This window comes from Pleuronectes platessa, chromosome 9 (genome assembly GCF_947347685.1).
Source record: "Pleuronectes platessa chromosome 9, fPlePla1.1, whole genome shotgun sequence".
NCBI lineage: Eukaryota > Metazoa > Chordata > Actinopteri > Pleuronectiformes > Pleuronectidae > Pleuronectes > Pleuronectes platessa.
In genome coordinates, this window is record NC_070634.1 from 3,278,584 (window position 1) to 3,291,709 (window position 13,126).

General features: G+C 41.0%; 1 protein-coding gene across 6 annotated transcripts in view; it reads left to right on the forward strand.

Moving 5' to 3' along the window:
• nlgn1 (neuroligin 1) overlaps positions 1-13,126 on the forward strand; it is a 247,515-nt gene that overhangs the window by 52,548 nt on the left and 181,841 nt on the right. The window lies entirely within an intron of this gene.

Below are 13,126 nucleotides of genomic sequence, written 5' to 3' on the forward strand. Positions count from 1 at the left end.
TGGGACCCAGTGGAGAGATGATCGTGTGGGCCTCTGAGAGAACGGTCAGTCTAACGAAGTGAGTGAGTAAAGGCAACCCTGTTAAAGGTTTTCAGAATAAGACTGCTCCAGTCCACCGCCCTGCCTTTTCTCCTTTTGTTCATTCCACTGATTGTCATGCCACTGTAGATGGAATGGAGATGAGAGGGGAGACTGTGGAGACACTCACTAAGTTTGACATCACCTCTCAGTTCCACAGGGAGGAAACCTTAAATCAAGTGGCCTGCGGAGGTCAAGGAGTGTTAGGCAACACTTCTTCACCGGAGCGATCCATTGTATGCCTGTTGAGCTGCAGAAGAGGGACCAATTCATCTTGCTAGAGAGAAAAGGGAAAGTAGACCACATCTCATACATCTCTCTTTGTAGCCTTTTCTGTCATTCAATTTTTTTATTGATTCCTCCAACTTACATAGGTTGGTTGGTTGTGCGTGGTCGGGGTCTGCCTTGGTATGACAGGAGGTTAATTTGTAAATGAAGGTCATGCAATGTATTTCACAGTGTTTGGTTTGGTTAGGTTAATATCAAACCACCAGATTATTCTCCTTTGAAAGACAACAGCATGTTCTCACCATCACAGCAATTATTCCCTACAATATTTATTTGGTTGCAACCTGCTTGTCTTTAGCAGCCTGCAATTCTGCACGGTACCAGCGTGCTTGTATGTTAAAAGGTAACCTGGAGATGATTATCCCTTTGCTGCGGCTGCAATTGTGCAAATCAGGCTTTATTAATGTCTCTCTGGTGAAGAGAAGAAGAGGAAGACGGAGTAGTAGAATGTTAATACTGGTTATACGTGCAGTTCTCATGCTCAATGTATCTTCAGTTAGTCAGAGCGTGGGCTCACTGAGATGGCTTCCATGGCAACAGCAAAATTACCTGTAGGACAGTGTGTGTGTGTGTTCCCACCACACAGTAAGTAAGTAATGAGCTTTTCAGATCCGTCAGGGATTCACACACACACCACCATTTCTTCCTCTCTCAGTCCATTCCAGTGATAGCCCTCCCATCTTTATTCTTATCCTGTCAAATTATTTGCACTGTTGAATAATGATGATGATAATAACAGCACAGTTGGGACATAACAAAGTTACAGAAGTCCCGCAGGCTTGTTTTAAGGTTTGGTTTGAGAATACAGGCGACTGACAGTCAAACTAATTCTGTTATCATTTAATGGCGTTGAATCTGGATGGTTACGATCCATGGTTATTAGGGAAGGGATTAAAGGGATTACTTTGTTTGATTCGCTCTTTACCATAAACACGTTGAGGAGCCCTAATAACTGGAAGAGCCCTAATAACGTCTGATCAGCTATGGTGTTTGTTGTTAAAGTGCAGAGTGATCGCAGGTCAGTGGGTTAGAGCGGAGGGAGGACACTGACGGTATTCTCTGGCACGGCATGAGGAAACTGGGCTTGATGTGTGTCTTCCCTAATCCTGGAGCAGTAGCAGTGCTCATTTTTGCAGTCGTGGACCAACGCTGCAAAGTGAATGTAGTGGACACCCTGCAGGATGTGAGCATTTCTCTCTGGATTGAGAATTCTGATACTTTCACAGGATTTATGTAGCACCTAGACTTGTTACAGATTCAAAAGAGACACGCAAATCTGTTTTTGTATTATGCCGGACTTTCAACTTTTTTTTCTGACTCTGTCTAGTGGTTATTAGTAGGGATGCACCGATATGGAAATTCTTGGCCGATACCGATACCGATATTTAAAATAACAATCTGGCCGATAGCCGATACCGATATTTGTTTATTTTCTTTTTGTTGTTATTCATTCAGCCTTTTGTGCCAGAAAAATAATTAAATCATTATTTAAAAAGCACTATTTAAAACATGTTCAGCCCTTCATCACTCTTATCTTTTAATGACACAAATTTAATCAGATTTATGAAACAATCTTTGATTTAACTAAACTTTATTTAACAGAGACATATAATGACCATTTTTCCGCAAGTTGAAATGGTTCCTTGGGATCTTAATGAAATGTCTGTAACATATTTTGGTCAAAATACCACAAGGGTAATTTAAAACAGCACCTTTTTACCCTGTCTAAAACAGCCCTGTTAAAGTATCATTATAGAGAACGCTCTTCTCATTCTTTTACGGTAGCAGTATTGCCCGTTTATTAGAGGTGTTACGGCTTCTGTGTGTATGACGTATGTTGTCAGTTCCCTTGTTACCTGTGCATGAGACGGATGAATAGAGCCGGTGCACATGAGAATAAAGTACTTAAACAGACGCTACGCTCATACTTTTTACGCCAAGTTACACTGCGTGAGTCAAGATAACTTAACAAGCCCTCCTCAGTTTTACCTGTTTTTAGTGTCGGGCAGAAATCACATCGCGTCAACACCCACCGTGGCCCTTCGCGATGCTTGTTTTAATTAAACAGTCGGATTCCCCTGGTCCGCACCAGTTCTCAGTCAGCTGCTAGGCGCCAGCCGAGGCGCACCGCAGGGTGCCCCCCCGCGCGAACAGAGGGTTCCCCCAGCGGTCGCCGTAGCTGAGGTGATCCGCGAGAAGGGCCCGACACGAGTCCAGAGTGGCCGCCGCTGACCGCCGTACCCGGTCCCCTCCAACGGCCCGCCTTCCGCGCCGGCGATGGACACCGCCCCGCGGTCCAAGAGAAAGAAAGCCCCCGCACCAGCGACGCCGTTAGGCGCCACCGGATTAGGACCTCCCGGTGCTGCACACTGAGCCTCTGGCTGCGGAGAGGAGGGCGACGGAGCTGCGGCACCTGCCCAGCGGTTTTACAACAAATATGAAGATCGGCCAATGATATCGGTGAAAGTCAAGTTTATTACCGATAAGCCGATATCAGTAAACGAGGCGAATATCTGCTGCTACCGATGTTCGGCCGATAAATCGGTGCATCCCTAGTTATTAGTGGCTGTTACCACTGCTGTTAGTGGAAACAGCCGATGTTATTTCATTTAAACAGTTCTTTAATTCATATCTAGGCAGCAATAAAGCTATCTCTGCTGTGCTTAAATGTGCCTCTCTAAAACCGGCTGCTGATAGCCTGAAAGCCTTTGAACAGACCTGTCTCTGCCTCTGTGTGTTTGTGTAATGGTGCCCTGTGTTGAGATGAAAGCAGTCAGATCGCGGTTAAGCAGATGCCCAGGTGGGGTTACAAAATGAAAGTTTCCGATGACATTTTTGAATGTGGAACGGTTGGACGTTTGTAAGTAAACTGAAACTTTACTGCTGATGGGTACAGTGGGGGGTTTCTGCTATGGCAACTGTAGCAGCCCTAACAAGCTGACAACTGCTACACTGATTATGTAGCATAGATGCATAGTTGGTGTTAGTTTGTTAGTTACCAACTCTGTGCAGATGTGGGATGGTACCTCTGGGCCTCCTGAATCATTCAGAAGGAACTGGAGTGGGATTATGGATATGTATTATTCCATGCACATAATAAAGTGGTGTCAGGGGTCCAGAGTTTCTGCTGGTGCTCCTGCACCCACCATGACACACCTTAAACAAATGTATGTCTGCAAGTTTTAGGTCGTAGCATCTTTCAAAACTAAATTTTTTTTGTAGAAAAATGAAAGTAGAGTCTGTGCACTCTGTTTTGCTTTCAGAGCAGTGGCAGGGCATCCGTATAGGCAAACTAGTCAAGAGCCAGTGGTCGATTCAATTAAACTTTATTTAACTTTATTTAAGACTCATACATTGGTCCAGCGATTGTCTTTGAGAAGAAAAAAAGCCATTGAGAGAATACTGCAGCATGTCTAAACTACCATAATTATCTGGTTGCAAATATTGAAGGAGCAAGCATTCCAAAAACAAGGGTTAGTTTTAAAGATATATTGATCCGTGTTGTGCATTGACGTGTTCAATGAACGATATCATATTTTTTTTTAACTCTGAACTGAACGAATCAGTTAACACAGGGGGGTCCAAACTTTTTGTCCCGAGGGCCACATACAGAAACAGATATGAAGGACTGGGCCACTCACGCCGCGATTTCCCCTAAAGGCATCACGTCAGTTGACACTGCAGTTTACCACTGCTCCCAAAACACTTCAAATGAAGGCTATGGGTAGAAGCTCGCTACAGCACACATCATCAGGGTACCCATTAAGGGGCTATTAGGGTAAGTGGCAGCACACAAGATACAGCTTTATGGGAGCTTCAAGGGGGTTTAATATTTTAATTGCATAATTTACCAATATGAGGGGATCTTCGTGGGGCCCCAAATATATAGCCTGCCTGAAAGTGATCCTTTAATCCCATGGAGAAAGTTACAGTTCTGGTCAATTCATGATCAAGAAAAGCTCATATGTCCATAAATTGCATGTGATTGCATACCTTTATTGGGTTATACATTTTATTTCGTCCTGTATTTGAAATAACTGAACTTCTTAGTCCCAATTTTTTCAAATTTCAAACAGTCTAACTGTTAGTAGTGAAACTTCACTTCATTTGCTAAGGTGTGACTGTGAGTCATGTGTTCATTCATCTGTGACAAGTCATGTATGTTAAGCAAAGCTTGAGTCACTTTGGACACCCAAGCCGGACACACAAGCATACAGAGATTCAACAACGATCAATGGAGTAGGAGAGGCCTTGCAGTCGATGTGTAGTGCGGTGTATTGTGCAACGATTTGCTGCCGAAGTTTTAATGTATCTATAGGACAGGTCGATGAGCACGCCGGGAAGAATTCTATATTTCTGCCTGATGAACTACTTAATCATCTCGGGGATGGTCGGCTGAGTGAGAAAAATCCATATCCATTTTACCTTTTGTCTTTCATTGGCCACTGCCTCACAGGTCATCAAAAAATAGACAGAGGAGTGAGAGTGGGAGAGAGAGGGAGGGAGCGCAGAGAGCATATTTCAACACAGACAACAAGAGAATTAGTTGTTGCTCATAATTTACAATAAAGAAAAGTTACACTAGGGCTGTAACTCTTTTAGCCGTTCACCAGTCACAGCCGTTTTCTTCTTCAACACAGATACTCGCTTTAAGGTGTAATAGGATTTAATGGGACTTGTGCAGAATACAAAATACCTTTCTGCTCATCTTGTCGCAGTTGGCTTTAAGTTCCAAGACAAATAAAGGTTCCAGGTGAAAAACCATCAATATCCATCAATGATTTTTGTGCTGTGTTTCCTTTTGAGCCTCAACATGTTTTTACAGGATGTGCATTTGGCATAACCAGTGTGGGCTGCAGTGAAGATATTGTTGAGGGTCTGAAGAAACGCTGACACACAGTTGTGACATTGAGTCTGACCAAAGGATACAATACATGACTGAGAATGTCCCCCCCCGCTCACTTTTCTGTACAATTTTTCGCCTCATCTGCATCATTTTCACACACCTCTCAGTCTTGTCTTTCCGTTCCAATCGTCTTTATATCTGTCTCTACAGAGTTTGCCTGCTCAGGGACCATTCGAAGTACATATTGGTAAAGAGGCAAAATGGTGTCATAGCTCTTTTACTGTTGTTTGTTGGTGTACTCTTCTTGCTCTCTCTTTAGCTTTGCTCGTCTTGCACGTGAGGATTTTAAAGCTGGGGAACGTGAGGGAGCTTTGTTTCACAAGTTTTGGAGGTGAATGTAAACAAGGCAACTGACCAACATTTTATAGACTTGTAGACTTTTTTAGTTGAATATAAATCATTTCCACTGCAGGAAATTTCCTCAATTCTCAAATTTTCGGATAAACACTGAAATATTAACATTGGTGTACCATTGTCACTGCATGGTAGTCTACAGCGGAACAACTTTTTGTAGCCATTAGTTCAAACCTCAAGCTAATTTGTCTAATCTCCTCAGTTCTTTAGACTGCTGTGAAAATGGAGGAGAACGATGGTCTGCAGGAACCTTTTGGTTGCCTTTACACATTTCCTGGGACTGACTCCTTGGAAGGATCCACTCCTCACGTTGTGAAGTCATTCCAAATATGGTGTCTGTATATGCTATGAGGTTGGAATGTGGAAAAAATATATAAAACAAATTTGTTATATATGTACATTTTAACAGATAGCATTGCAAATATTCTCTGCGTGGAATACATTTTTTCCAATTATTCTGACTCAATTTTCATTGAAACACACTTTCCAATATTTTCTCCATTGCAAAATATTTGTCACATAGATATATATATTCCATCAACTCTTATTTGTCAGGAAATTCTATCAGTGGGATTGTGCATATTTAAATATAAATATATACCCCCAGAGAATCAGGTAGCTTGGAAACCAAGTAACCAATTCATATCATCTGTTCAAGACTCTTTGGTGACATAAGGTCATACTTTGCCACATTAGTCTTATGCATTTGTGATGCAAACTGCCAGGTGTTGACTGAGCACAGTCGAATGAGAAATCGAAAAATCCAACACATTTCTTTGCATTATGAACAGCCCCAAAATTAGGATGAGAAACACTTCCTGGGGGCAGCATACAGCTCACCTGGTAAAGCTTCCACCCAAACGAGGCAAGGCCTCAACCCGCGACCATATATGCATGTCCCCCCCCCCCCCCCCCCCACTCTCTCTCTATGGCCTTTTCACAAGCTTACTCTGTCCTATCCATTAAAGGTGATAAAAGCCATATCAGACGTATTTGATACACAACAGATTTACATTTAGCAGCAAGTTAATATAATGCATTTTCAGGAAATAATGTATCACATCAACAGCATCACAATTAGATTTCTATCGAACATAGAGCTCCTCCCCCCAAACTCACTAAATTGCTGGTCTCCCATTCTCACTGGAAGATTGACGGTGGGTCGTCGTGCCACTGTTCAGCAGTTATGTGACCAAAAGTACAGCAGGAATAGAAGAAGAAAGGAAGAAGAGGCAGAGGAGAGAAAAGGCAGAACTTAGGTCCCTTCCAGACCAGGTTTTAACCTCCACCCTAAGAGATCTGATCAGCGTTAACTTTCTCTGTTCACACCTGTCATTAAAATGCATCTTTAATCTGTCTCCTGAGACTTTCGATTGGTTCCAACTTCCTCACTCTATAGGCAAATATTCACCACTGTCATTTGTCTTTTGAAGACCAAATGATGTTGTTTCTAGCCAGTGTGAGTTTACAGATGTGATTGATGACAAAAATCTGTGTGCGTCTGTGTGCCGGAGGGAGCGGGCAAGAGATACCCCTTTACCACCAAAGTGAACCAAGTGCTAGTTTTGGGCTGCTGCTTGTACTGGTTTAGAGCTGGTGCAACATGCAAACCTTTTAAGAACCAGTCTGCTTTTCCGTTGGCTGTAGCCTCCTTAAAGTCCGACCATTACGCCACAATTTATGTCTACGTCCCTGATTTCCCAGCTGACTACAAGCTAGGGCTGGGCGATTGGAGGAATAAATTGGTGATGGGATGAGTCCATCGTTCATTAGTGGTGTTTTTTTGTCATTCGATTTTGCTTATTTAATCGTCTTCCTCCTTGAAATGAATATATAAGAACCAGCACTTGTTTTGGCTTGTTAAATAATTAAATTAAGAACTTATATCAATTATGTATATTCATCAATTCATTCACACATTCCTGACTCCCCTTGCTTAGTTCTTTCTCTCTCTCTCTCTCTCGCACTGACACACAAACACTCAGCTGATGTCTCTGTCCACTTACAGTTTTGACATTAATTTGTCTGTAACCACCACAACATGATCAACAGCAATCAACACAAAATGATCAATACTTTTCGTAAATAAGTAAAATCTTCATAGCACATCATAAAATGAGAGAGAAAGAAAGAGATAAGATGGCCTGAATGGATGAATGGATGTTGACACAGAGAAGCCTAAAACTATGTTTAAACCGAGGCGGGTCCGAGGACTTCAGTTGAGTAAGTGGTCCTTCATATGTGCGTTCACACAGTTAAAAGAATGTGGCCATGAGTCCAAAACCCCTTCCATTTGTGATTTGAGTGATTGGACCTCAGGACACCTTGAAGACGTGTAGTGCATCCAGCCCTGTGTGCTGACCACTCAGGGCTGCGCTGCATTGACATGTTGGGTCATTTACTAGATTTAATTTAGCTTTGGCCACAAGATTACATGCAATATATTTATTTTATGTGATATATGAAATGTGAAAACGATTCTAACGATAACTCTGGTCACAATCTGAATCAGACTTAAAATATATAATGTTAAGGCTCACTTAAAATCCAGAGTTTAGTTTTTGATGGAAAACTGTAAATTAAACAGGTGACCAAGACTAACTTTAATTATATTGCTGTACAAAGTTAGTTACAAAAATCACTTTTATCCAAAGTACCCCTGAAATACAGTACATTGTTATTTTTGAGGCTTTTTTATTTTTTTTAGATATTCAGACTCAAGGTGAGAGGTACAAAGAAAACATTAATGATGCCCAGGGCCACATTCATTTTGTTGCTTTTAGAATTAATACTTTAATCATATTCTACTCCCTCTTCACCAAGAATAACTGTTCTGCAGTCACTTGATTGACCTTGAGTAAGGATGTTTTTTGTTCTATTAACATCACATATTTTTCACACATTAAAGTCTTGATTTATTAAATTAAATGTGCCTTCAGTGTCATAACTGATTTTGTAATTACTGAAAAAACCATAATCAGTAGGAGCAATGCAGAGGATTACACCACTAGTTGGAGTTCCTAACAAAGTAGTCAGTAACTTTGAAGCAGCTAATATTTTTTAAAGTGCTATTTGATGGATTTGGGATTGTGGCTTTAAGTGGCTGTGCTCATTGAGCAACGGAGCAGTTTAAAAGGAGGAGGTGATCAATTAGCCAAGCCTTACTGCTGACGCTATTGACTGATATGCAAACAGAGGACATCGATTGCATGGCCTCAGGCTGCGCTGTAGCATTTCTACCCAAACCGCAAGCACCGATCATTAGTCACAGGGAGGAAAGCCAGCGGCAGTTAGGAAGAAGGAAACTAGATTAGATGCTGGTGATATTTGTCTTGGGTTAACCATTGTGATGGCAGATTTTATATTTAGTTAAGTTGAATGAAGGAATGATAAGTATAGATGGAGAATATTATTCTGAGATGTGTTCCTGTGTGTTTTAAGACTGCAACATGTGGGGGTCAGCTTAGGAGACTCAGATGTGTATTCGTTGGAGATTCCTCTGTGCCTCTGTTGAGACAAAAGGTTTTCACACCTAGACTCTTTTATGGGTCATCCAGCAGAGACGGGGGTCTAAGAGAAACTTGGAGTCTAAGCAGATGCCTGATGCTATTGTATTGTAACTTTCAAAGGGGTCCTCATTCAGATTGAAGGTGACCAAATGTAAGCTTGATTACAACAAAGCAGAGATCTGATTGGATGAACATTCGGCATCTGTGTGAGGAGGTGTTTGACTTGTATAAAAGCATTGTGAGTTCACTGTTCATGTGCGCTTGCTTGGATCTTTCAGTGGTACAAGCAAGTTGCCCCCAGCCGCAGCTGGGTAAGAATTAAACAACCAGAATTGATAATTGTCATTGCTGTGAAATGTAATTAAATATTCTATTACACCATCAGATCCATTTTGTGTGGTCTACCTCTGATATTTGTATGGTCCATTTGTTGATATCTTTTTATCATTACTAAGTGGCAGATATTTAACTCATGTGGTATGGGAGGAGTGTGTATATATAACCTGTTTGACTCTGAGCTTCAGGGAGCTGCTCAAATACCTAAGGGAAGTTCATTAGAATGGTTTCTAAAGGGGATTAGTGTATCACGATAGTCTAAATGCTGTCTCCTCAGAGACATGTATTCATTTCTTGTGGGGAAAAAAAGTACTTGGCACGGAAGTAGATAAATGTATTTAACATTAGCTAGAAATCACAGCACAGCAGCTTTGACTAAAATGTATCTGGTTCCTTGACACACGCTGTTCTATCTGTGGATTGTTGAGGAGATAGTGCTTTGCTACTAAGCCTCTGCTGCGTGTCTGAAGATAGATGAGGTAGATTTGTCATTCAGCCCGTGCACCTATAATTACACAGAGGAATTATGGCTCCACACTAAAATTACCAACTGAATAATAAGCGGAATTTCGCGAACACTTAGATCCATTTCACAGGTGCTTCATCCTTAACTAAGGACTAATTGGGCGTGGGACTTCGTTTTCTGAACAAAGTCTTGGCATTGAGCAAGTTACATGAGACGAAGTGTCTTTACAACATGTCCCCTAGTGTGAGCAGATAAGAAGTGACAACACCAATAACTGCAGCTAATAATTAAAGGTGTCAAAAAACAAAACTGTGTCCACTCACGTTAATGTTTTTACTTACTTTGCTTATCTCTCCTGTTACCTTAGGTTATGTGAGGATATGTTTGCAGCATTTTGGCAGTCAACTTACATTGAGTCATACTTTATGGAGGCTTTTCTATTTCTAATCCAAATCGTGGGGTCAGAGGAAGGTCTGTAGTGGATTGACCCATTTGTTCAAATATTCAGGTTTATTGTCAGTCAGATCTGTGTTTCTCTTCCACACCCCTCAGCTGTCTGTAGAAACTTCTGCCTGAATATACGTAATGGCATCTGCCCGAGTTTGATGACGCTATGTTTCTGTCTGTATTAATGTTAAAAGCTGTCCATTGCAGGCAAAAAGTCAAACAAATATCTAGCACTCTCTCTCTCAACCAAAAAATGCCTTGTAATGCTAAAGCTTTTGTGATCGTTTCGGAACGAGTTGAATCAACACCTCTAAACATAATGCATTTTGTTGGATTTATTGCGGTTCTGTTGTATTATGCAAGGGTCAGATTAAATTACATCAGCTCGGTTATAGCCTGACAAAGAAGACGTAGGGTGTCGGGTGGGTTCAGAAACGTCAAATGTAAACTTGGTGAAACAAAAGAGGAATGATGTTGTCGGTGTCATTCAGATCCTCAGAGGAATTGTTTGTCAAGCAGTGGCAACAACACCCCTGTCCACAATTTGATAATTTTGCAAGAGATCAACAAAAAAAAAAGAGTACGAAGAAGTCTGTCTGGAGCACGTCATTTTCAGCGACGTCATGCCTGTTGTAAAAGATGATCGATTGGTCGGGGAGCAGTATGCAGTCTATCATTACCTAGGGCCATGACATGATAGGACAGGGTCCATTTTATCAGACAAAGATATCTTGTTCTCTTTAATGGAAATAGACCGCAGTAGTTAGAATTCAGTGGAGTCAAACTGACGGGGATATTTACATGTCATTCTTTGGAATGCAACTGAAATAATTTTCCAAAAAGATGATCATATGGGACATGAAAAACTTTAAGGGACATCAGTCTGGAGGCACAGATGCAGAAGTAATTTCTGTTCAAGTTACATATAACTTTAGTTTCATGAGGGATAATATAATGAAGTAGTATCATCAGTTTATCTCAGCCATGATAATGAGTGTTGTTGAAAACTCTATTAAAAACATTGGTTTGTCAATCTCTTTCGAGAGCACACATGCACAAGTCTTGCAGATTTTTGAAGCTGCTACACAGACAAATCCTAACTGCATATCTCCTGCTGTAACACAAATATCAAAGAACAAACGAGGAGCATTCACTCGTCTGAACTACGAGCACAGTGGAGAACGGCAAATAAGCATTCAATCCTGCAAACTGCGGTAGCGTAGATAATAAAAGAAGCTAAGCTTAAAACAACCACCAGTTCTATTGTTGGTCCTTTATGCTTCTTGTCTTCTCGTCATAGCATGAAAATATCTCCCTCTATTTTCACTTTATGCTCTCTGAAGCTACCTCCTCAAAATGTCTGTCTGCCTCATTATGATCTTTCCTCCCCTCCACTCTGCTAACCCTTCCTGTTTAAAAATAAACAGAGCAAGTGTGAGAGAAAAAAGGATGCAAAATGTTCCTCCAGGGTGTTTCCTGCTTTGCTTTGGTAATGTCTCCTGCTTCTGCTGTCGGGAAGTAAGTTTAAAATGTTAGCCCCCCAACAAGGGATGTTAGGGCATGGTAAATCAAACAAAACAACACAGCTCTTTGTACTCTTTTTACCAGAGAAATATAATCGAAATGGAATCCATTAATTGCAAAGATAAGGGTGTGGAGAAATGAGAGCAAACCGCAATGTGTTTTAATTGAAATAGCATATCATCGATGTATGATGTCGTATGAGGTGGTGCAATTCTTTCTTCTTGGCTTTTTAATGTCTCGACTGAACTTTTTTGCTCACAACTTTCAGTCACTTAAAATGTCCAATTATTGTACCTGTCAGTTGAACATGTCTTTGAAGCAGCCATGAGCCACATTTGAACGTCCTGTTATATTTTATCTCTGTTGTTTCCTTTAACACTGCCCGGCTGCACTGGGCCAGTTTGTTCACTGGGATAATTCAATTTCAGTCTGCCAATTAAATCTAAGGGAATTCTAGTGGATATAATAGTCAAAGTATAATAGTCTAACATTGGAGTTGGTTAACTGAGCAAAACTTTTCATATTAATTCAAATGAAGCGCCCAAATTCGGTGAAATGTTGATGTGACCTCTCACATGTTTTTAAAATAACTACCTAACCTCTATACACAAATTATTAGATCAAACCTACTTTCCAAGGCATTATGAAAGAAGGGGAGAGTTATTATTGTTATGTAAATTGTATTTATGCCCAGGAACGACTGGTGGAAATTATCACCGTGCTATAACTGGTATAATATGTGTAGTGTACACTGTCTCGTTTGTAAACCAACTAATTGTGACCATGTTCCATGCAAGTAGAGTTGGCAGAGCTAGTCATTAATAGTAGTTCAAGCAGATTTTAGAGGATGACAAGACTTACTCAAACACGGGACTGTTTCTAGCTGATGATTATTACATTGTTTTTACAGTGGTGGGTATATCCTAGAAAAACAATACATAATGTTTTGGATATTGTCATGATACTTCCAGCAATAATTGCTCATGAAGGATTTGAGACCAAAATCTTTGGAGTTTGAATTTCCTTGGACATATGTTTTCAAACACTGGCCCTCTGACCCTAAGTTGCCGTTGTATTAAGGCAAATTACTTGCAAAGTTGTCATCGCCCCAACCCCCCACACACATCCCACCGCACCCCCCACAAACAGTGCTGATTTAGAGAGAGCTCCGGAGCTCCTAGTCTGGAATGGATAGATGAAATATTGATGAAAAGCTAA